We start from the raw sequence: 23123 nt of genomic DNA on the forward strand, positions 1-23123 counted from the left end.
CGAGCCTTTTCTTACCCGGTTTTTACAAATTATGGTTGGACATTCAGACCTTGCAGCCGAACACCTCCGCTCTCTCTTTTGATCATACATTGTTGGGCATTCGCACCTTGTCTTACCCGCTTTTTACAAACTATAGTCAGACATTCACACCTTGCAGCTGAACCTCCGCTCCCTGTTTTGATCATGTATGGTCTGGCAATACTACCTTTTCTTCCCCCGTTTGTGAGTAATTATGGCTGGACAATCACACATACTTGCAGTCGAACAGCTCTGCTCCCGCTTTTGATTATGTTTGGTTGGATATTCGAACCTTTTCTTAACTGCTTTTTACAAACCATGGTCGGACTTTCACACCTTCTTGTAGCCGAACAACTCCGCTCCCGCTATTGATTGTGTACAGTCGGGTATTTTAACCTTTTCTTACCCACTTTTTACCAACTATGGTCGGACATTCACACCGTCTTACAGCGGAACACCTCCGCTCCCGCTTTTTATGGTGTATAGTCGGGCATTCGAACCTTTTCTTACCCGCTATTTACAAACTATGGTAGGACATTCAAACCTTCGTGTATCCGAAAACCTCCGCTCTCTCTTTTGATCATACATTGTCGGACATTCGCACCTTTTCTTACCCTCTTTTTACAAACCATGGTCGGACTGTCACACCTTCTTGTAGCCGAACACATCCGCTCCCGCTATTGATTGTGTACAGTCGGGTATTTTAACCTTTTCTTACCCGCTTTTTACCAAGTATGGTCGGACATTCACACCTTCGTACAGCGGAACACCTCCGCTCCCTCTTTTGATGGTGTATGTTCGGGCATTCAAACCTTTTCTTACCCGCTTTTTCCAAACTATGGTCGGCCATTCACAGCTTCCTCTCCACCATACTTGTATGGTGGGATATTCACACCCACTTGCATCCGAAAACCTCCGCCCCCACTTTTTTTTATATTTAGTCAGTCATTCGCAGCTTACCCGCTTTTGGCAAACTATGGCCTTCTTGCAGCCAAACACCTCTGATCTCGTTTTTGATGATGTAAGGTTGGGCATTCAGACCTTGCTTCACCTGCTTTTCACCAAATATAGTCGAACAGTCACACCTTCTTGCAGCCGAACACTTCTGCTCCACCTTTTAGTGTTCTATGGGGTATTCACACCTTTTTTTTCACCGCATTTTATTGATTATGGTTGGAAATTCTCACCCACTCATCCGAAGACCTCTCCTCCTGCTTTTGTTAATATATAGTCGGGCATTCAAACCTTTTCTTACCCGCTTTTTACAAATTATGGTTGTACATTCAGACCTTGCAGCCGAAAACCTCCGCTCCCTCATTTGATCATACATTGTCAGGCATTCGCACCTTGTCTTACCCGCTTTTTAGAAACTTTAGTCAGACATTCAAACCTTGCAGCTGAACCACCTCCGCTCCCTGTTTTGATAATGTATGGTCTGGCAATACTACCTTTTCTTACCGGTTTGTGAGTAATTATGGCTGGACATTCACACCTACTTGCAGCCGAACACCACTTTTCCCGCTTTTGATGATGTATGGTCCGGCATTCTAGTCTTTTCTAACACATTTTTCAGCAATTATGGTTTGACATTCACACCTACTCACAGCCGAACACTTCCGCTCCCGCATTTGATGGTGTATAGTCGGGCATTCTCACCCTTTCTCATCAGCTTTTTGCAAATTATGATCTGACATTCACACCTACTTGCAGTCGAACAGCTCTGCTCCCGCTTTTGATTATGTTTGGTTGGATATTCGAAACTTTTCTTCACTGCTTTTTACAAACTTTGGTCGGACGTTCACACCTTCTTGCAGCCGAACACCTCCGCTTCCGCTTTTGATGATGTATGGTTGGGCATTCGAACCTTTTCTTACCCATTTTTCAGTAATTATGGGTAGACATTCACACCTTCTTGCAGCTGAACACCTCCTCTCCCGCTTATGATCATGTGCAGTTTGATATTCGAAAATTTTCTTTCATGTTTTCTAGCAATTATTGATGGACATTCAGACCTCCTTGCAGCTGAACACCTCCGCTCCCGCTTTTGATGATGTATAGTCGGGCTTTCGAGCCTTTTCTTCCCCGGTTTTTACAAAATTATGGTTGGACATTCAGACCTTCTTGCAGCCGAAAACCTCCGCTCCCTCTTTTGATCATACATTGTCGGGCATTCGCACCTTCTCTTACCCGCTTTTTACAAACCAGGGTCGGACTTTCACACCTTTTAGTAGCCGAACAACTCCGCTCCCGCTATTGATTGTGTACAGTCGGGTATTTTCACCTTTTCTTACCCGCTTTTTACCAACTATGGTCAGACATTCACACCTTCTTACAGTGGAACACCGCCGCTCCCTCTTTTGATGGTGTATGTTCGGGCTTTCGAACCTTTTCTTACCCGCTTTTTACAAACTATGGTCGGACATTAAAACCTTCTTGTAGCCGAACACATCCACTCCTTCTTTTGATGATGTATGGTTGGGCATTCGTACCTTTTCTTACCCATTTTGCAGTAATTATGGGTGGACATTCACACCTTTTTGCATTTTAACACCTCCTCTCCCGCTTATGATCATGTGCGGTTTGATATTCGAAAATTCTCTTCCATGTTTTCTAGCAATTATTGATGGACATTCAGACCTTCTTGCAGCTGAACACCTCCGCTCCAGCTGTTGATGGTGTATAGTTGGGCTTTCCAGCCTTTTCTTCCCCGATTTTTACAAATTATGGATGGACATTCAGACCTTCTTTCAGCCGAAAACCTCCGCTCCCTCTTTTGATCATACATTGTCGGGCATTCGCACCTTTTCTTACCCGCTTTTTACAATTCATGGTCGGACTTTCACACCTTTTAGTAGCGGAACAACTCTGCTCCCGCTATTGATTGTGTACAATAGGGTATTTTAACCTTTTCTTACCTGCTTTTTGCCAATTATGGTTGGACATTCACACCTTCTTACAGCGGAACACCTCCGCTCCCTCCTTTGATGGTGTATGTTCGGGCATTCGAACCTTTTCTTACCCGCTTTTTACAAACTATGGTCAGACATTCAAACCTTCTTGTAGCCGAACACATCCACTCCTGCTTTTGATGATGGTTATTCAAACCTACTTGTTGCCCGCTTTTCATTAATTATGGGTGGACATACACACCTTGTCGCAGCCAAACACCTCCGCTCCCTGTTAGGATCATGTATGGTTGGGCATTCGTACCTTTTCTTACCCATTTTGCAGTAATTATGGGTGGACATTCACACCTTCTTGCATTTGAACACCTCCTCTCCCGCTTATGATCATGTGCGGTTTGATATTCGAAAATTCTCTTCCATGTTTTCTAGCAATTATTGATGGACATTCAGACCTTCTTGCAGTTGAACACATCCGCTCCAGCTGTTGATGGTGTATAGTCGGGCTTTCGAGCCTTTTCTTCCCAGATTTTTACAAAATATGGATGGACATTCAGACCTTGTTTCAGCCCAAAACCTCCGCTCCCTCTTTTGATCATACATTGTCGGGCATTCGCACCTTTTCTTACCCGCTTTTTACAAACCATGGTCGGACTTTCACACCTTTTAGTAGCGGAACAACTCTGCTCCCGCTATTGATTGTGTACAATCGGGTATTTTAACCTTTTCTTACCTGCTTTTTGCCAACTATGGTCGGACATTCACACCTTCTTACAGCGGAACACCTCCGCTCCCTCCTTTGATGGTGTATGTTCGGGCATTCGAACCTTTTCTTACCCGCTTTTTACAAACTATGGTCAGACATTCACACCTTCTTGCAGCCGAACACTTCCGCTCTACCTTTTAGTGTTCTATGGGGTATTCACACCTTTTTTTTCACCGCATTTTATAGATTATGGTTGTAAATTCTCACCCACTCTTATCCGAAGACCTCTCCTCCTGCTTTGGTTAATATATAGTCGGGCATTCGAACCTTTTCTTACCCGCTTTTTACAAATTGTGGTCAAACATTCACACCTACTTACAGCCGAACACCTCCGCTCCCGCTTTTGATGGTGTATAGTCGGGCTTTCGAGCCTTTTCTTCCCCGGTTTTTACAAATTATGGTTGGACATTCAGACCTTGCAGCCGAAAACCTCCGCTCCCTCTTTTGATCATACATTGTCAGGCATTCGCACCTACTTGCAGCCGAATACTTCCGCTCCACCTTTTAGTGATGTATGGTTGGCATTTGGCACCTTTTCTTACCCTTTCTTACCCTACTGATTGCTTAAGATTAAGTTGTTTTTTCTCAAACTACAACATTTTTTTAATTGTTGAAACTTGATTTGAAGTGGATAAATAAGGAGGACAAACAGTTTTAAGTCAGGCTGATAGAAGGAATTAATTTTATAGCAAAATCTGTATTTCGTCATATGTCGAGAGATGCTTATTGCTGAAGAAGTTCTTTCTCATTCTACAAAGTACAACGTTGTTTATTGTTGAAACTTGATTAGACATGAATAAATATGAAGGACAAAGCAGTCTTAACTTGGTTAGAGTTAAGGAATTCGTTTTATAGGAGAATCCGAATTCGTGCATAACTCGTAAAATAGAGCTTATTTTCGGATTCCTGAAGAATGAGTCTGGTTCTTTCTCATAACACAAAGTTTGTTGTTTATTGTTGAAACTTCATCAGAAGTGAAGAAATAAATGAATGCCTATCAACAAATGAGGGATCTAAACTCTAGTGCTTCCTCTAAAATAATTTCCTTTCTCAATTCAGAAATGTGTGTGTGTAAGTCACAACACCCGTGACACCAAAATGGCTTTCTTTTCTCTCTTTTCTCTACACTCTGCACTGTGAGCACACACACCAAATCAGAAAGGCTTTTTTCTCTCTTTTCTACATTATGGACTGTGGGGACACAAAACCGCTCTCTCTTTTTTTTTTTGATTGTGTGCCAGGGCGTTGTCTCACGTATTAGATTATGCTTACGATACGAATGGGTTTATCAGTCACATCAGAATCCATACATACTGATCCTCCCGTAATAAAATGGTCGGATCTTATCAAACACACTTTGTTTCTTGTGACAATCAAGTCAGCGAAACAGCGTATACACGTCAAGACACTGAATCAAGTTTGCCACAAGAACTCATAAGTTTGGCAGTATTGCTCTGCCGTCAGCAATCATACACCCATTTTATTTTCGTGAGACATGTGCAGGCACCTGTTCATCTACTGTTCTATCACTATGAATTAGTTTATCTATTATCAATAAGGATACTTCTACAACTACTATCAAAGTATGTCCAGACTTCTTATGTTGTCAGTTGTTATATATATGAATAAGTGGGTAGCTACTGACAAGCATTAAGCATGTCACACAGCCCAAACATATAACATTTCAGGACACACCACACAGTTAACAACCACAGTGAAGTGTCAAAGCCCAAACATGTAACATTCAACAGGACACTTACACAACACATTCAAATCAAACAGTCAGACAACATACAAGAACATATACCCCAGCCGGCATTGCTCCCTGCCTATTTTCCTACAGCTCACTATGTGTGCGCACACCTTTATTCACAAACTCTTCAACTTATACTCTTTTACCAAAGCTGCTACAGCTCGATTGGCCGAATACCCTTAGATCCTATTTCGGTGAATTTGACATCTGCCTTACATGTAACAGATTAGCGGTTTAGCAGTTTTAATTTAGTTCGAGTGAAGGAATTCATTTTATCGCAAAATCCGAAATTGTGAAGAACTCATGAAAGTAAGCTTATTCTCGGATTCCTGAAACTTTAGATTTGCTCTTTCTTTTACTGCAAAGTACAACGTTGTTTTTTTTTGATTAAATCTTTCTAGACATGGTAAATATGAAGGACAAAGCAGTTTTAACATAGTTTGAGTGAAGGAATTCATTTTATAGATAAAATCCCAAGAGTCTGCTGAGAAAAGAGAGTGAATGCGAAGTAGACTTTAACACGGCTCTGGGAGCGAGCCGAGTGTGGGCTAACCGGGAGAATTGCTTGAAAGAAACGCGACACCGAATGAGCGGTCAGAACAAAGCCTCAATACGGTGTTCCCGTGGTGTTTTTGTTGCTGCCTTGTCGATTGCACAGGGGCAAGCGTTTCAACCAAGCAACGCTCACCATGGGGAAGGTGGCTATGGCAACTAGCCTGATGCCCTGCTCCCGCAGTGACGGATAATCGTACTCTGGTTTCTCTTCATAACATACAAGTCTTTCGCCTTTTACTAAAGACTTTCGTGGAGAGCAGCACTAATGAGTTGTTTCTATTTTTGGCAGGCTTTACCTTTGCGGGTGAAGCCCTTTCTGTCTGTGCAAAATAAATTTTGTTACTGTGCAGAGTTACTTCTCTGAGTAGAGTCGCCTTACTTGTTGCGATTGTGCCGATGTTCGAAGCTGGAGTGCAAAGTTGTTGCTTGAATGGTGCTTGCTGGAGCATGCGGGAGTGCAAAGTTATACCATTTAAAAGGGCTGAAGAGTGCTCAGTGCAGCGGGTGGGCGGAGGTGCAACGTGACACTCTGGCCACCTATGGCCATAAAAAGAACACTGCTACAAGTGCGCATTGTGCCAGCAAGGGCCCTCGGACCTGAAACAGTGGACAGTTATCGCTTCTCGGCCTTTTGGCTAAGATCAAGTGTAGTATCTGTTCTTATCAGTTTAATATGTCCTCTATACGAGGACTACATATTAAATGGATTTTTAAGAATAGGAGTTGAAAAAGAAGCTTGCTCCGTTCACTCCAAGCATCGACCCAGTACTGCAGTGCCGCTGGGAACGGTGCGCTCTTCTCTGCTCTTGTGAAAAAGCAAACAGCGATGCAGGATGGAAGTTTCAGGGAGCCCAAGATGAAACTTTCTTTTAATCTGCTGAGAAAAGAGAGTGAATGCGAAGTAGACTTTAACACAGCTCTGGGAGCGAGCTGAGTGTGGGCTAACCGGGAGAATTGCTTGAAAGAAACGCGACACCGAATGAGTGGTCAGAACAAAGCCTCAATACGGTGTTCCCGTGGTGTTTGTGGCTGCCTTGTCTTTTGCACAGAGTAAAAGACAAGGCAGCCATCGAATAGGGCCCGATTGTTCCTACTTGGTCAGCCGAGGAGCAAGGGGGGGGGAGCAAGCGTCTCAACCAAGCAAATCTCACCAAGTAGGAACAATCGGGCCCTATTCGATGGCTGCAACACCTGAAAGAGATATTGATGCGAGACCCGATCAAAAGCTTTTTCAAAGTCTAAATTTAAGATGACAAGCCGGGTGTTTCTGTCTCTAGCGTAATCAATGATGTCTCGAATCAGTACGAGGCTGTCGGTGAGTTGTCTCTCTGAGATGACACAAGCCTGGTCTGGGTGAATTACCTCCTCTAAAACAGAGGACATCCGTGTCGTTAAAACCTTGCTAAAAAGTTTACAGTCAAAGTTTAAAAGTGTGATGGGCCTCCAATTCTTTAGGTCAGTCTTATCATTTTTATCAGAAGTGAAGAAATAAATGAATGCCTATCAACAAATGTGGGATCTAAACTCTAGTGCTTCCTCTAAAATAATTTCCTTTCTCAATTTAGAAATGTGTGTGTGTAAGTCACAACACCCGTGACACCAAAACGGCTTTCTTTTCTCTACACTCTGCACTATGAGCACACACACCAAATCAGAAAGGCTTTTTTCTCTCTTTTCTACATTATGGACTGTGGGGACACAAAACCGCTCTCTCTTTTTTTTTTTATCGTGTGCCAGGGCGTTGTCTCACGTATTAGATTGTGCTTAAGATACGAATGGGTTTATCAGTCACATCAGAATCCATACATACTGATCATCCCGTAATAAAATGGTCGGATCTTATCAAACACACTTTGTTTCTTGTGACAATCAAGTCAGCGAAACAGCGTATACACGTCAAGACACTGAATCAAGTTTGCCACAAGAACTCATAAGTTTGGCAGTATTGCTCTGCCGTCAGCAATCATACACCCATTTTATTTTCGTGAGACATGTGCAGGCACCTGTTCATCTACTGTTCTATCACTATGAATTAGTTTATCTATTATCAATAAGGATACTTCTACAACTACTATCAAAGTATGTCCAGACTTCTTATGTTGTCAGTTGTTATATATATGAATAAGTGGGTAGCTACTGACAAGCATTAAGCATGTCACACAGCCCAAACATATAACATTTCAGGACACACCACACAGTTAACAACCACAGTGAAGTGTCAAAGCCCAAACATGTAACATTCAACAGGACACTTACACAACACATTCAAATCAAACAGTCAGACAACATACAAGAACATATACCCCAGCCGGCATTGCTCCCTGCCTATTTTCCTACAGCTCACTATGTGTGCGCACACCTTTATTCACAAACTCTTCAACTTATACTCTTTTACCAAAGCTGCTACAGCTCGATTGGCCGAATACCCTTAGATCCTATTTCGGTGAATTTGACATCTGCCTTACATGTAACAGATTAGCGGTTTAGCAGTTTTAATTTAGTTCGAGTGAAGGAATTCATTTTATCGCAAAATCCGAAATTGTGAAGAACTCATGAAAGTAAGCTTATTCTCGGATTCCTGAAACTTTAGATTTGCTCTTTCTTTTACTGCAAAGTACAACGTTGTTTTTTTTTTGATTAAATCTTTCTAGACATGGTAAATATGAAGGACAAAGCAGTTTTAACATAGTTTGAGTGAAGGAATTCATTTTATAGATAAAATCCCAAGAGTCTGCTGAGAAAAGAGAGTGAATGCGAAGTAGACTTTAACACGGCTCTGGGAGCGAGCCGAGTGTGGGCTAACCGGGAGAATTGCTTGAAAGAAACGCGACACCGAATGAGCGGTCAGAACAAAGCCTCAATACGGTGTTCCCGTGGTGTTTTTGTTGCTGCCTTGTCGATTGCACAGGGGCAAGCGTTTCAACCAAGCAACGCTCACCATGGGGAAGGTGGCTATGGCAACTTGCCTGATGCCCTGCTCCCGCAGTGACGGATAATCGTACTCTGGTTTCTCTTCATAACATACAAGTCTTTCGCCTTTTACTAAAGACTTTCGTGGAGAGCAGCACTAATGAGTTGTTTCTATTTTTGGCAGGCTTTACCTTTGCGGGTGAAGCCCTTTCTGTCTGTGCAAAATAAATTTTGTTACTGTGCAGAGTTACTTCTCTGAGTAGAGTCGCCTTACTTGTTGCGATTGTGCCGATGTTCGAAGCTGGAGTGCAAAGTTGTTGCTTGAATGGTGCTTGCTGGAGCATGCGGGAGTGCAAAGTTATACCATTTAAAAGGGCTGAAGAGTGCTCAGTGCAGCGGGTGGGCGGAGGTGCAACGTGACACTCTGGCCACCTATGGCCATAAAAAGAACACTGCTACAAGTGCGCATTGTGCCAGCAAGGGCCCTCGGACCTGAAACAGTGGACAGTTATCGCTTCTCGGCCTTTTGGCTAAGATCAAGTGTAGTATCTGTTCTTATCAGTTTAATATGTCCTCTATACGAGGACTACATATTAAATGGATTTTTAAGAATAGGAGTTGAAAAAGAAGCTTGCTCCGTTCACTCCAAGCATCGACCCAGTACTGCAGTGCCGCTGGGAACGGTGCGCTCTTCTCTGCTCTTGTGAAAAAGCAAACAGCGATGCAGGATGGAAGTTTCAGGGAGCCCAAGATGAAACTTTCTTTTAATCTGCTGAGAAAAGAGAGTGAATGCGAAGTAGACTTTAACACAGCTCTGGGAGCGAGCTGAGTGTGGGCTAACCGGGAGAATTGCTTGAAAGAAACGCGACACCGAATGAGTGGTCAGAACAAAGCCTCAATACGGTGTTCCCGTGGTGTTTGTGGCTGCCTTGTCTTTTGCACAGAGTAAAAGACAAGGCAGCCATCGAATAGGGCCCGATTGTTCCTACTTGGTCAGCCGAGGAGCAAGGGGGGGGGAGCAAGCGTCTCAACCAAGCAAATCTCACCAAGTAGGAACAATCGGGCCCTATTCGATGGCTGCAACACCTGAAAGAGATATTGATGCGAGACCCGATCAAAAGCTTTTTCAAAGTCTAAATTTAAGATGACAAGCCGGGTGTTTCTGTCTCTAGCGTAATCAATGATGTCTCGAATCAGTACGAGGCTGTCGGTGAGTTGTCTCTCTGAGATGACACAAGCCTGGTCTGGGTGAATTACCTCCTCTAAAACAGAGGACATCCGTGTCGTTAAAACCTTGCTAAAAAGTTTACAGTCAAAGTTTAAAAGTGTGATGGGCCTCCAATTCTTTAGGTCAGTCTTATCATTTTTATCAGAAGTGAAGAAATAAATGAATGCCTATCAACAAATGTGGGATCTAAACTCTAGTGCTTCCTCTAAAATAATTTCCTTTCTCAATTTAAAAATGTGTGTGTGTAAGTCACAACACCCGTGACACCAAAACGGCTTTCTTTTCTCTACACTCTGCACTATGAGCACACACACCAAATCAGAAAGGCTTTTTTCTGTCTTTTCTACATTATGGACTGTGGGGACACAAAACCGCTCTCTCTTTTTTTTTTTATCGTGTGCCAGGGCGTTGTCTCACGTATTAGATTGTGCTTAAGATACGAATGGGTTTATCAGTCACATCAGAATCCATACATACTGATCATCCCGTAATAAAATGGTCGGATCTTATCAAACACACTTTGTTTCTTGTGACAATCAAGTCAGCGAAACAGCGTATACACGTCAAGACACTGAATCAAGTTTGCCAAAAGAACTCATAAGTTTGGCAGTATTGCTCTGCCGTCAGCAATCATACATCCATTTTATTTTCGTGAGACATGTGCAGGCACCTGTTCATCTACTGTTCTATCACTATGAATTAGTTTATCTATTATCAATAAGGATACTTCTACAACTACTCTATCAAAGTATGTCCGGACTTCTTACGTAGTCAGTTGCTATATATGAATAAGTGGGTAGCTACTGACAAGCATTAAGCATGTCACACAGCCCAAACATATAACATATAACATTTCAGGACACACCACACAGTTAACAACCACAGTGAAGCGTGTCAAAGCCCAAACATGTAACATTCAACAGGACACTTACACAACTCCCGGTAATATAATAGAAACAACTCATTAGTGCTGCTCTCCACGGAAGTCTTTAGTAAAAGGCGAAAGACTTGTATGTTATGAAGAGAAACCAGAGTACGATTATCTGTCACTGCGGGAGCAGGGCATCAGGCTAGTTGGTATAGCCACCTTCCCCATGGTGAGCTTTGCTTGGTTGAGACGCTTGCCACCTTCTTGCAGCCGAACACTTCCGCTCCACCTTTTAGTGTTCTATCACACCTTTTTTTCACCGCATTTTATACATTATGGTCGGAAATTTTCAACCACTCTCATCCGAAGACCTCTCCTCCCGCTTTCTTTAATATATTTTAACTTTAGTCGGACATTCAAACCTTCTTGCAGCTGAACCACCTCCGCTCCCTGTTTTGATCATATATGGTCTGGCAATACTACCTTTTCTTACCCGTTTGTGAGTAATTATGGCTGGATATTCACACCTACTTGCAGCCGAACACAACCTCTCTCACTTTTGATTATGTATGGACCGGCATTTTTACCTTTTCTAACACATTTTTCAGCAATTATGGTCGGAGATTCACACCTAATCACAGCCGAACAACTCCGCTCCCGCCTTTGATGATGTATAGTCGGGCATTCTCACCCTTTCTCATCAGCTTTTTGCAAATTATGATCTGACATTCACACCTACTTGCAGTCGAAAAGCTCTGCTCCCGCTTTTGATTATGTATGGTTGGATATTCGAACCTTTTCTTAACTGCTTTTTACATATTTTGGTTGGACGTTCACACCTTCTTGTAGCCGAACACTTCCACTCCTGCTTTTGATGATGTATGGTTGGGCATTCACACCTTTTTTTTGCCCATTTTTCAGGAATTATGGGTGGACATTCACACCTTGCAGCTGAACACCTCCTATCCCACTTATGATCATGTGTGGTTTGATTTTCGAAAATTTTCTTTCATGTTTTCTAGCAATTATTGATGGACATGTAGACCTTGCAGCTGAACACCTCCGCTCCCGCTTATGATCATACATTGTCAGGCATTCGCACCTTGTCTTACCCACTTTTTACAAACTTTAGTCGAACAGTCACACCTACTTGCAGCCGAACACAACCTCTCTCGCTCAATGATGATGTATGGACCGGCATTCTTACCTTTTCTAACACATTTTTCAGCAATTATGGTCGGAGATTCACACCTACTCACAGCCGAACACCTCCGCTTCCGCTTTTGATGTTGTATAGTCGGGCATTCTCACCCTATCTCATCAGCTTTTTGCAAATTATGATCTGACATTCACACCTACTTGCCGTCGAAAAGCTCTGCTCCCGCTTTTGATTATGTTTGGTTGGATATTCGAACCTTTTCTTAACTGCTTTTTACAAACTTTGGTTGGACGTTCACACCTTCTTGTAGCCGAACACATGCACTCCTGCTTTTGATGATGTATGGTTGGGCATTCGCACCTTTTTTTTACCCATTTTTCAGGTATTATGGGTGGACATTCACACCTTCTTGCAGCTGAACACCTCCTCTCCCACTTATGATCATGTGTGGTTTGATTTTCGAAAATTTTCTTTCATGTTTTCTAGCAATTATTGATGGACATTTAGACCTTCTTGCAGCTGAACACCACCTCTCCCGATTTTGATGATGTATGGACCGGCATTTTTACCTTTTCTAACACATTTTTCAGCAATTATGGTTGGAGATTCACACCTACTCACAGCCAAATAACTCCGCTACCGCATTTGATGGTGTATAGTCGGGCATTCTCACCCTTTCTCATCAGCTTTTTGCAAATTATGATCTGACATTCACACCTACTTCCAGTCGAACTGCTCTGCTCCCGCTTTTGATTATGTTTGGTTAGATATTTGAACCTTTTCTTAACTGCTTTTTACAAACTTTGGTCGGACGTTCACAATATCTTGCAGCCGAACACCTCCGCTTCCGCTTTTGATGGTGTATATTCGGGCATACGAACCTTTTCTTACCCGCTTTTTACAAACCAAGGTCGGACTTTCACACCTTCTCTTTGCTGAACAACTCCGCTCCCTCTTTTGATTGTGTACAGTCGGGTAATTTAACCTTTTCTTACCCGCTTTTTACCATCTATGGTCGGACATTCACACCGTCTTACAGCGGAACACCTCCGCTCCCTCTTTTGATGATGTATGGTTAGGCATTCGCACCTTTTCTTACCCATTTTTCAGTAATTATGGGTAGACATTCACACCTTCTTGCACCTGAACACCTCCTCTCCCGCTTATGATCATGTGCAGTTTGATATTCAAAAATTTTCTTTCATGTTTTCTAGCAATTATTGATGGACATTCAGACCGTCTTGCAGCTGAACACCTCCGCTCCCACTTTTGATGGTGTATAGTCGGGCTTTCGAGCCTTTTCCTCCCCGGTTTTTACAAATTATGGTTGGACATTCAGACCTTCTTGCAGCCGAAAACCTCCACTCCCTCTTTTGATCATACATTGTCGGGCATTCGCACCTTTTCTTACCCGCTTTTTACAAACCATGGTCGGACTTTCACACCTTTTAGTAGCCGAACTAATCCGCTACCGCTATTGATTGTGTACAGTCGGGTATTTTAACCTTTTCTTACCCGCTTTTTACCAACTATGGTTGGACATTCACACCTTCTTACAGCAGAACACCTCCGCTCCCTGTTTTGATTATGTAAGGTTTGACATTCGCACCTTCTCTCACTCGCCTTTTACTATGGTCGGCCATTCACAGCTTCCTCTCCACCATACTTGTATGGTGGGATATTCACACCCACCTGCATCCGAAGACCTCCGCCCCCACTTTTGTTGATATTTAGTCGGTCATTCGCACCTTACCCGCTTTTGGCAAACTATGGCCTTCTTGCAGCCAAACACCTCTGATCTCGCTTTTGATTATGTAAGGTTGGGCATTCAGACCTTGCTTCACCTGCTTTTCACCAAATATAGTCGGACATTCACACCCACTTGCATCCGAAGACCTCCGCCCCAAATTTTGTTGATATTTAGTCGGACATTCGCACCTTACCCGCTTTTGGCAAACTATGGCCTTCTTGCAGCCAAACACCTCTGATCTCGCTTTTGATGATGTAAGGTTGGGCATTCAGACCTTGCTTCACCTGCTTTTCACCAAATATAGTCGGACATTCACACCTTCTTGCAGCCGAACACTTCCGCTCCACCTTTTAGTGTTCTATCACACCTTTTTTTCACCGCATTTTATACATTATGGTTGGAAATTTTCAACCACTCTCATCCGAAGACCTCTCCTCCCGCTTTTGTTAATATATTTGAACTTTAGTCGGACATTCAAACCTTCTTGCAGCTGAACCACCTCCGCTCCCTGTTTTGATCATATATGGTCTGGCAATACTACCTTTTCTTACCCGTTTGTGAGTAATTATGGCTGGACATTCACACCTACTTGCAGCCGAACACAACCTCTCTCGCTTTTGATGATGTATGGACCGGCATTCTTACCTTTTCTAACACATTTTTCAGCAATTATGGTCGGAGATTCACACCTACTCACAGCCGAACAACTCCGCTCCCGCATTTGATGGTGTATAGTCGGGCATTCTCACCCTTTCTCATCAGCTTTTTCCAAATTATGATCTGACATTCACCCCTATTTGCCGTCGAACAGCTCTGCTCCCACTTTTGATTATGTATGGTTGGATATTCGAACCTTTTCTTAACTGCTTTTTACAAACTTTGGTTGGACGTTCACACCTTCTTGTAGCCGAACACATGCACTCCTGCTTTTGATGATGTATGGTTGGGCATTCGCACATTTTTTTTACCCATTTTTCAGGTATTATGGGTGGACATTCACACCTTCTTGCAGCTGAACACCTCCTCTCCCACTTATGATCATGTGTGGTTTGATTTTCGAAAATTTTCTTTCATGTTTTCTAGCAATTATTGATGGACATTTAGACCTTCTTGCAGCTGAACACCACCTCTCCCGATTTTGATTATGTATGGACCGGCATTTTTACCTTTTCTAACACATTTTTCAGCAATTATGGTTGGAGATTCACACCTACTCACAGCCGAACAACTCCGCTACCGTATTTGATGGTGTATAGTCGGGCATTCTCACCCTTTCTCATCAGCTTTTTGCAAATTATGATCTGACATTCACACCTACTTCCAGTCGAACAGCTCTGCTCCCGCTTTTGATTATGTTTGGTTAGATATTCGAACCTTTTCTTAACTGCTTTTTACAAACTTTGGTCGGACGTTCACAATATCTTGCTTGCAGCCGAACACCTCCGCTTCCGCTTTTGATGGTGTATATTCGGGCATACGAACCTTTTCTTACCCGCTTTTTACAAACCAAGGTCGGACTTTCACACCTTCTCTTAGCTGAACAACTCCGCTCCCTCTTTTGATTGTGTACAGTCGGGTAATTTAACCTTTTCTTACCCGCTTTTTACCATCTATGGTCGGACATTCACACCGTCTTACAGCGGAACACCTCCGCTCCCTCTTTTGATGATGTATGGTTAGGCATTCGCACCTTTTCTTACCCATTTTTCAGTAATTATGGGTAGACATTCACACCTTCTTGCAGCTGAACACCTCCTCTCCCGCTTATGATCATGTGCAGTTTGATATTCAAAAATTTTCTTTCATGTTTTCTAGCAATTATTGATGGACATTCAGACCGTCTTGCAGCTGAACACCTCCGCTCCCACTTTTGATGGTGTATAGTCGGGCTTTCGAGCCTTTTCTTCCCCGGTTTTTACAAATTATGGTTGGACATTCAGACCTTCTTGCAGCCGAAAACCTCCACTCCCTCTTTTGATCATACATTGTCGGGCATTCGCACCTTTTCTTACCCGCTTTTTACAAACCATGGTCGGACTTTCACACCTTTTAGTAGCCGAACAACTCCGCTCCCGCTATTGATTGTGTACAGTCGGGTATTTTAACCTTTTCTTACCCGCTTTTTACCAACTATGGTTGGACATTCACACCTTCTTACAGCAGAACACCTCCGCTCCCTGTTTTGATTATGTATGGTTTGACATTCGCACCTTCTCTCACCCGCCTTTTACTATGGTCGGCCATTCACAGCTTCCTCTCCACCATACTTGTATGGTGGGATATTCACACCCACTTCCATCCGAAGACCTCCGCCCCCACTTTTGTTGATATTTAGTCGGTCATTCGCACCTTACCCGCTTTTGGCAAACTATGGCCTTCTTGCAGCCGAACACCTCTGATCTCGCTTTTGATGATGTAAGGTTGGGCATTCAGACCTTGCTTCACCTGCTTTTCACCAAATATAGTCGGACATTCACACCTTCTTGCAGCCAAACGCTTCCGCTTTTAGTGTTCTATGAGGCATTCACATATTTTTTTTCACCGTATTTTATAGATTATGGTTGGAAATTCTCACCCACTCTCATCCGAAGACCTCTCCTCCCGCTTTTGTTAATATATAGTCGGGCATTCGAACCTTTTCTTACCCGCTTTTTACAAATTATGGTCGAACATTCACTCCTACTTGCAGCTGAATACTTCCGCTCCACCTTTTAGGTATGTATGGTTGGCATTTGCACCTCTTTTTATACTGATTGCTGAAGATTAAGTTGTTCTTTCTCAAACTACAAATTTTTTTTAATTGTTGAAACTTGATTTGAAGTGGATAAATAAGGAGGACAAACAGTTTTAAGTCAGGCTGATAGAAGGAATTAATTTTATAGCAAAATCTGTATTTCGTCATATGTCGAGAGATGCTTATTGCTGAAGAAGTTCTTTCTCATTCTACAAAGTACAACGTTGTTTATCATTGAAACTTGATTAGACATGAATAAATATGAAGGACAAAGCAGTCTTAACTTGGTTTGAGTTAATGAATTCGTTTTATAGGAGAATCCGAATTCGTGCATAACTCATAAAATAGAGCTTATTTTCGGATTCCTGAAGAATGAGTCTGGTTCTTTCTCATAATACAAAGTTTGTTGTTTATTGTTGAAACTTCATCAGAAGTGAAGAAATAAATGAATGCCTATCAACAAATGTGGGATCTAAACTCTACTGCTTCCTCTAAAATAATTTCCTTTCTCAATTTAGAAATGTGTGTGTGTAAGTCACAACACCCGTGACACCAAAACGGCTTTCTTTTCTCTACACTCTGCACTATGAGCACACACACCAAATCAGAAAGGCTTTTTTCTCTCTTTTCTACATTATGGACTGTGGGGACACAAAACCGCTCTCTCTCTTTTTTTTTTTTATCGTGTGCCAGGGCGTTGTCTCACGTATTAGATTATGCTTAAGATACGAATGGGTTTATCAGTCACATCAGAATCCATACATACTGATCCTCCCGTAATAAAATGGTCGGATCTTATCAAACACACTTTGTTTCGTGTGACAATCAAGTCAGCGAAACAGCGTATACACGTCAAGACACTGAATCAAGTTTGCCACAAGAACTCATAAGTTTGGCAGTATTGCTCTGCCGTCAGCAATCATACACCCATTTTATTTTCGTGAGACATGTGCAAGCACCTGTTCATCTACTGTTCTATCACTATGAATTAGTGATCTATTATCAATAAGGATACTTCTACAACTACTATCAAAGTATGTCCAGACTTCTTATGTTGTCAGTTGCTATATATGAATAAGTGGGTAGCTACTGACAAGCATTTCACAACCCTAACATATAACATTTCAGGACACACCACACAGTTAACAACCACAGTGAAGCGTGTCAAAGCCCAAACATGTAACATTCAACAGGACACTTACACAACACATTCAAATCAAACAGTCAGACAACATACAAGAACATATACCCCAGCCGGCATTGCTCCCTGCCTATTTTCGTACAGCACACTATGTGTGCGCACACCTTTATTCACAAACTCTTCAACTTATACTCTTTTACCGAAGCTGCTACAGCTCGATTGGCCGAATACCCTTTGATCCTATTTCGGTGAATTTGACATCTGCCTTACATATAACAGATTAGCGGTTTAGCAGTTTTAATTTAGTTTGAGTGAAGGAATTCATTTTATAGCAAAATCCGAAATCGTGAAGAACTCATGAAAGTAAGCTTATTCTCGGATTCCTGAAACTTTAGATTTGCTCTTTCTTTTACTGCAAAGTACAACGTTGTTTTTTTTGTTTAAATCTTTCTAGACATGGTAAATATTAAGGACAAAGCAGTTTTCACATAGTTTGAGTGAAGGAATTCATTTTATAGATAAAATCCCAAGAGTCTGCTGAGAAAAGAGAGTGAATGCGAAGTAGACTTTAACACGGCTATGGGAGCGAGCCGAGTGTGGGCTAACCGGGAGAATTGCTTGAAAGAAACGCGACACCGAATGAGCGATCAGAACAAAGCCTCAATACGGGATTCTCGTGGTGTTTTTGTTGCTGCCTTGTCTTTTGCACAGAGTAAAAGACAAGGCAGCCATCGAATAGGGCCCGATTGTTCCTGGTTGGTCAGCCGAGGAGCAAGGGGGGGGGGGGGGGGGGGGGGGGAGCAAGCGTCTCAACCAAGCAAAGCTCACCATGGGGAAGGTGGCTATGCCAACTAGCCTGATGCCCTGCTCCCGCAGTGACGGATAATCGTACTCTGGTTTCTCTTCATAACGTACAAGTCTTTCGCCTTTTACTAAAGATTTCTGTGGAGAGCAGCACTAATGAGTTGTTTCTATTTTTGGCAGGCTTTACCTTTGCGGGTGAAGCCCTTTCTGTCTGTGCAAAAGAAATCTTCTTACTGTGCAGAGTGACTTCTCTGAGTAGAGTCGCCTTACTTGTTGCGACTGTGCCGATGTTCGAAGATGGAGTGCAAAGTTGTTGCTTGAATGGTGCTTGCTGGAGCGTGCGGGAGTGCAAAGTTATACCATTTAAAAGGGCTGAAGAGTGCTCAGTGCAGCGGTGTGGGCGACACTCTGGCCACCTTGAAAACCGAGGTTACATCCACTACCAGGGGCAGCCCAAGTTCTGCCGCAAGTGTGGTGAGCATGGGCACCTGGTTGAGGCTTGTACCAAGGTGTTATGTGGGAAGAGCAGAGAAATTGGGCAAACTTTTGGAGAGTGTCCAAATGGCAGGAAATGTAATCTCTGTGGAGAATTAAATCACCTCTTCAGAGATTGCCCTAAATCTTTTGCCAACAAATTAAAGACGGTAAAGCCACAGTCAAGCCAACAAAGAGAAGGACCAAAGGTGGCAGTTGGTGAACAAAGTGAAGAGGTTGACCCAATAAATTCAAACTTCCCGCCAAAAGCTTGGATTGGAAGTGAGGAGCAAAAAGGGGAGGGGTCTGTAGAGGCCTCACCACTCAGTGTTGAAGTCTGTGAGAATTCACAGGCAGAGGGTGGAGCTACGCTAAATGAGGAGGAAGAGCAGACAGGTGAGTCTAGTGAAGATACTCACCTCCCTGAAGGTCAACAGCCGAAGAGGACGGCATCTGAGCCTCTGATTCCCCAGTGGTATCAGAGAAGAGGGGAAGGGTTAGGTCCCTTTCAGACAGTTCTTCAGTGGAAGAACCTAGAGTCTTCCCCTCCGACTCACCAAATGAGGTCTCCTTTTTAACTTCAGCTCTGCAATCAACCCCCAGGGACTCAAAGTTAAATGCAACATTGCGTCAGAGGCCAACACCGAGAGTCCGAAAAGGAAATATAGATCACCCTACTCACTTTTCACCTAAAGAAATGAAGGAAGAGCTAGTTTCCCAAGAAATAACCTGTGTGTAATTTGTTTTGATAACTTAGAAAAACGAAAATGACATACCTACTTTCCTTTATGCTTTTAATGGTTCTCACCTTCTCAACACTAAATGTGAGAAGTGTGAAATCAAAGACAAGAGCCCAGAGTATTTTATCCTTCTTAGACTCCATAAAATCAGATGTGTTTTTAATACAAGAATGTGGACTACCTTTTTTAAAAAACCATAGACAATGGGAGGAAATGTGGCCCCATTTATCGATATGGAGTGGCTCAAATCAAAATAAAAATGATGGTGTGGCCATTCTAATTAAAAATCCGCATGTTCTGGTGAAAGGTAGCACAGTGGTGAGAGACGGACGGGCACTTTTAGCACACTTGAATTTTATGGGGCAAGACTTTAACCTCTTAAATATTTATGGTTTCAATGGAAAAAATGAAAGGTATGACCTTTTAGAAGATATACAGCTTTACATGCTAGGGCAAGTACCTTTAGTTGTAGGAGGGGGTTTTAACTGTATCTTGAGCAGGAAAGATAGAAAAAGAGCAGGGGTAGATTTTAAAGTGGATAAGACTTCGATTTTACTTCAGGGCATATGCAGGGATTTTAAGCTTACTGACTGTTTTAAAACCATGCATCCCAGAGAGGAGGGCTTCACCTGGTTTAGTCATGATGGCACCAGAGCCTCTCGCATTGATTATTTCTTTACTAGAGATTGCCCACCCACTGATGTTAGATTAACCCCTGTTTTCTTTTCAGACCACCTTATGCTCTCCTGCACCCTTTCACCCCCTTCTGGTGTGACGGTAGGAAGTGGTCTGTGGAAACTCAACTGTTCCCTGTTGGAGGATGAAATCATAGTCAGTCAGTACAGGGAATGTTATAAAGAGTGGCAGACCCTTCAAGACCTCTACGAAACACATGCACAATGGTGGGAAATGGTGAAGGAAACGACCCAGACTTTTTTTAAACAGCAAGGTAAACGTAAAAAAAGGAAAGAGAATAGATGTATGATTGGACTACATAAACGCTTACAGCTCTACTTTAAACTAAATCAGTGTGGCATAGACTTTAAAGAAGAAATCAAAGATGTCAAAAAGGAAATGTCAGTTTCAGCAGAAATAAAGAGTAAAGGAATTTTTGTAAGAAGCAGGGAGCAGGAAATTGAGGAAGGTGAAAAATAAAGAAAGTTATAAATAAAAAGGAGTGTATTCAAAATCTAAAAAGAGAAGATGGGTTTTTAACAAAATCCACACAAGAGATGATTGAAACTGTACATACCTTTTATAGTAACATGTACAAAGAGAAACCAGTGCACTTGGAAACATCGGCAGAAATCTTAAAATTCGTTGACAAAACCGTAAAAGAGAATGCACACTTGACACAGAATTTTACTGCTTTAGAGTTAAAAAAATGCCTAACAGGTTTTAAGAGAAGTCGAGCTCCGGGTTTAGACGGGCTTCCTGCAGAATTCTATCTGACCTATTGGGACCTTTTATCATCAGACATTTTAGATGTTTTTAAAGATTTTGAAAAACTCGACCGACTGCCTGACAGTTTTAGAGTGGGAATAGTGACTCTACGTTATAAAAAAAATTATAAGACTGACCTAAAGAATTGGAGGCCCATCACACTTTTAAACTTTGACTGTAAACTTTTTAGCAAGGTTTTAGCGACACGGATGTCCTCTGTTTTAGAGGAGGTAATTCACCCAGACCAAACTTGTGCCATCTCAGGGAGACAACTCACCGACAGCCTCGTACTGATTCGAGACATCATTGATTACGCTAGAGACAGAAACACCCGGCTTGTCATCTTAAATTTAGACTTTGAAAAAGCATTTGATCGGGTCTCGCATCAATATCTCTTTCAGGTGTTGCAGCCATCGAAAAGGGCCCGATTGTTCCTACTTGGTGAGCTTTGCTTGGTTGAGACGCTTGCACCCCCCCCCCCCCCCCCCCCCCCCTGCTCCTCGGCTGACCAAGTAGAAACAATCTATTCGATGGCTGCCTTGTCTTTTACTCTGTGCAAAAGACAAGGCAGCCACAAACACCACGGGAACACCGTATTGAGGCTTTGTTCTGACCACTCATTCGGTGTCGCGTTTCTTTCAAGTAATTCTCCCGGTTAGCCCGCACTCGGCTCGCTCCCAGAGCCGTGTTAAAGTCCACTTCGCATTCACTCTCTTTTCTCAGCAGATTAAAAGAAAGTTTCATCTTGGGCTCCCTGAAACTTCCATCCTGCACCACTGTTTCAGGTCCGAGGGCCCTTGCTGGCACAATGCGCACTTGTAGCAATGTTCTTTTTATGGCCATAGGTGGCCAGAGTGTCACGTTGCACCTCCGCCCACCCGCTGCACTGAGCACTCTTCAGCCCTTTTAAATGGTATAACTTTGCACTCCCGCATGCTCCAGCAAGCACCATTCAAGCAACAACTTTGCACTCCAGCTTCGAACATCGGCACAGTCGCAACAAGTAAGGCGACTCTACTCAGAGAAGTCACTCTGCAAAGTAGCAAGATTTCTTTTGCACAGACAGAAAGGGCTTCACCCGCAAAGGTAAAGCCTGCCAATAATAGAAACAACTCATTAGTGCTGCTCTCCACGGAAGTCTTTAGTAAAAGGCGAAAGACTTGTATATTATGAAGAGAAACCAGAGTACGATTATCCGTCACTGCGGGAGCAGGGCATCAGGCTAGTTGGTATAGCCACCTTCCCCATGGTGAGCTTTGCTTGGTTGAGACGCATGCCCCCCCCCCCCCCCCCCCCCCCCTTGCTCCTCGGCTGACCAAGTAGGAACAATCGGGCCCTATTTGATGGCTGCCTTGTCTTTTACTCTATGCAAAAGACAAGGCAGCAACAAAAACACCACGAGAATCCCGTATTGAGGCTTTGTTCTGACCGTTCATTCGGTGTCGCGTTTCTTTCAAGCAATTCTCCCGGTTAGCCCACACTCGGCTCGCTCCCATAGCCGTGTTAAAGTCTACTTCGCATTCACTCTCTTTTCTCAGCAGACTCTTGGGATTTTATCTATAAAATGAATTCCTTCACTCAAACTATGTGAAAACTGCTTTGTCCTTAATATTTACCATGTCTAGAAAGATTTAAACAAAAAAAACAACGTTGTACTTTGCAGTAAAAGAAAGAGCAAATCTAAAGTTTCAGGAATCCGAGAATAAGCTTACTTTCATGAGTTCTTCACGATTTCGGATTTTGCTATAAAATGAATTCCTTCACTCAAACTAAATTAAAACTGCTAAACCGCTAATCTGTTATATGTAAGGCAGATGTCAAATTCACCGAAATAGGATCAAAGGGTATTCGGCCAATCGAGTTGTAGCAGCTTCGGT

At 42.7% G+C, this 23123-nt stretch overlaps 7 non-coding genes across 7 annotated transcripts; 5 read left to right on the forward strand and 2 right to left on the reverse strand.

The window, feature by feature from the left end:
- Window positions 1-6188: 6188 nt before the first annotated feature.
- LOC140310739 (U5 spliceosomal RNA) lies at window positions 6189-6302 on the forward strand. The gene has a single exon (XR_011916782.1). It is a non-coding gene; the product is annotated as a U5 spliceosomal RNA (small nuclear RNA).
- Window positions 6303-6610: 308 nt separating this feature from the next.
- Window positions 6611-6794, forward strand: LOC140310364 (U2 spliceosomal RNA). The gene has a single exon (XR_011916442.1). It is a non-coding gene; the product is annotated as a U2 spliceosomal RNA (small nuclear RNA).
- A 2199-nt stretch (window positions 6795-8993) lies between these two features.
- Window positions 8994-9107, forward strand: LOC140310740 (U5 spliceosomal RNA). The gene has a single exon (XR_011916783.1). It is a non-coding gene; the product is annotated as a U5 spliceosomal RNA (small nuclear RNA).
- Window positions 9108-9415: 308 nt separating this feature from the next.
- Window positions 9416-9599, forward strand: LOC140310365 (U2 spliceosomal RNA). Its single transcript, XR_011916443.1, has one exon. It is a non-coding gene; the product is annotated as a U2 spliceosomal RNA (small nuclear RNA).
- A 1455-nt stretch (window positions 9600-11054) lies between these two features.
- LOC140310819 (U5 spliceosomal RNA) lies at window positions 11055-11170 on the reverse strand. The gene has a single exon (XR_011916854.1). It is a non-coding gene; the product is annotated as a U5 spliceosomal RNA (small nuclear RNA).
- A 7503-nt stretch (window positions 11171-18673) lies between these two features.
- On the forward strand, window positions 18674-18787 carry LOC140310666 (U5 spliceosomal RNA). The gene has a single exon (XR_011916715.1). It is a non-coding gene; the product is annotated as a U5 spliceosomal RNA (small nuclear RNA).
- Window positions 18788-22321: 3534 nt separating this feature from the next.
- LOC140310756 (U5 spliceosomal RNA) lies at window positions 22322-22435 on the reverse strand. Its single transcript, XR_011916798.1, has one exon. It is a non-coding gene; the product is annotated as a U5 spliceosomal RNA (small nuclear RNA).
- Between the last annotated feature and the right edge of the window lie 688 nt (window positions 22436-23123).

The sequence above is a fragment of the Leuresthes tenuis genome, unplaced genomic scaffold (assembly GCF_036924035.1).
Source record: "Leuresthes tenuis unplaced genomic scaffold, fLeuTen1.0.hap1 SCAF_6, whole genome shotgun sequence".
NCBI lineage: Eukaryota > Metazoa > Chordata > Actinopteri > Atheriniformes > Atherinopsidae > Leuresthes > Leuresthes tenuis.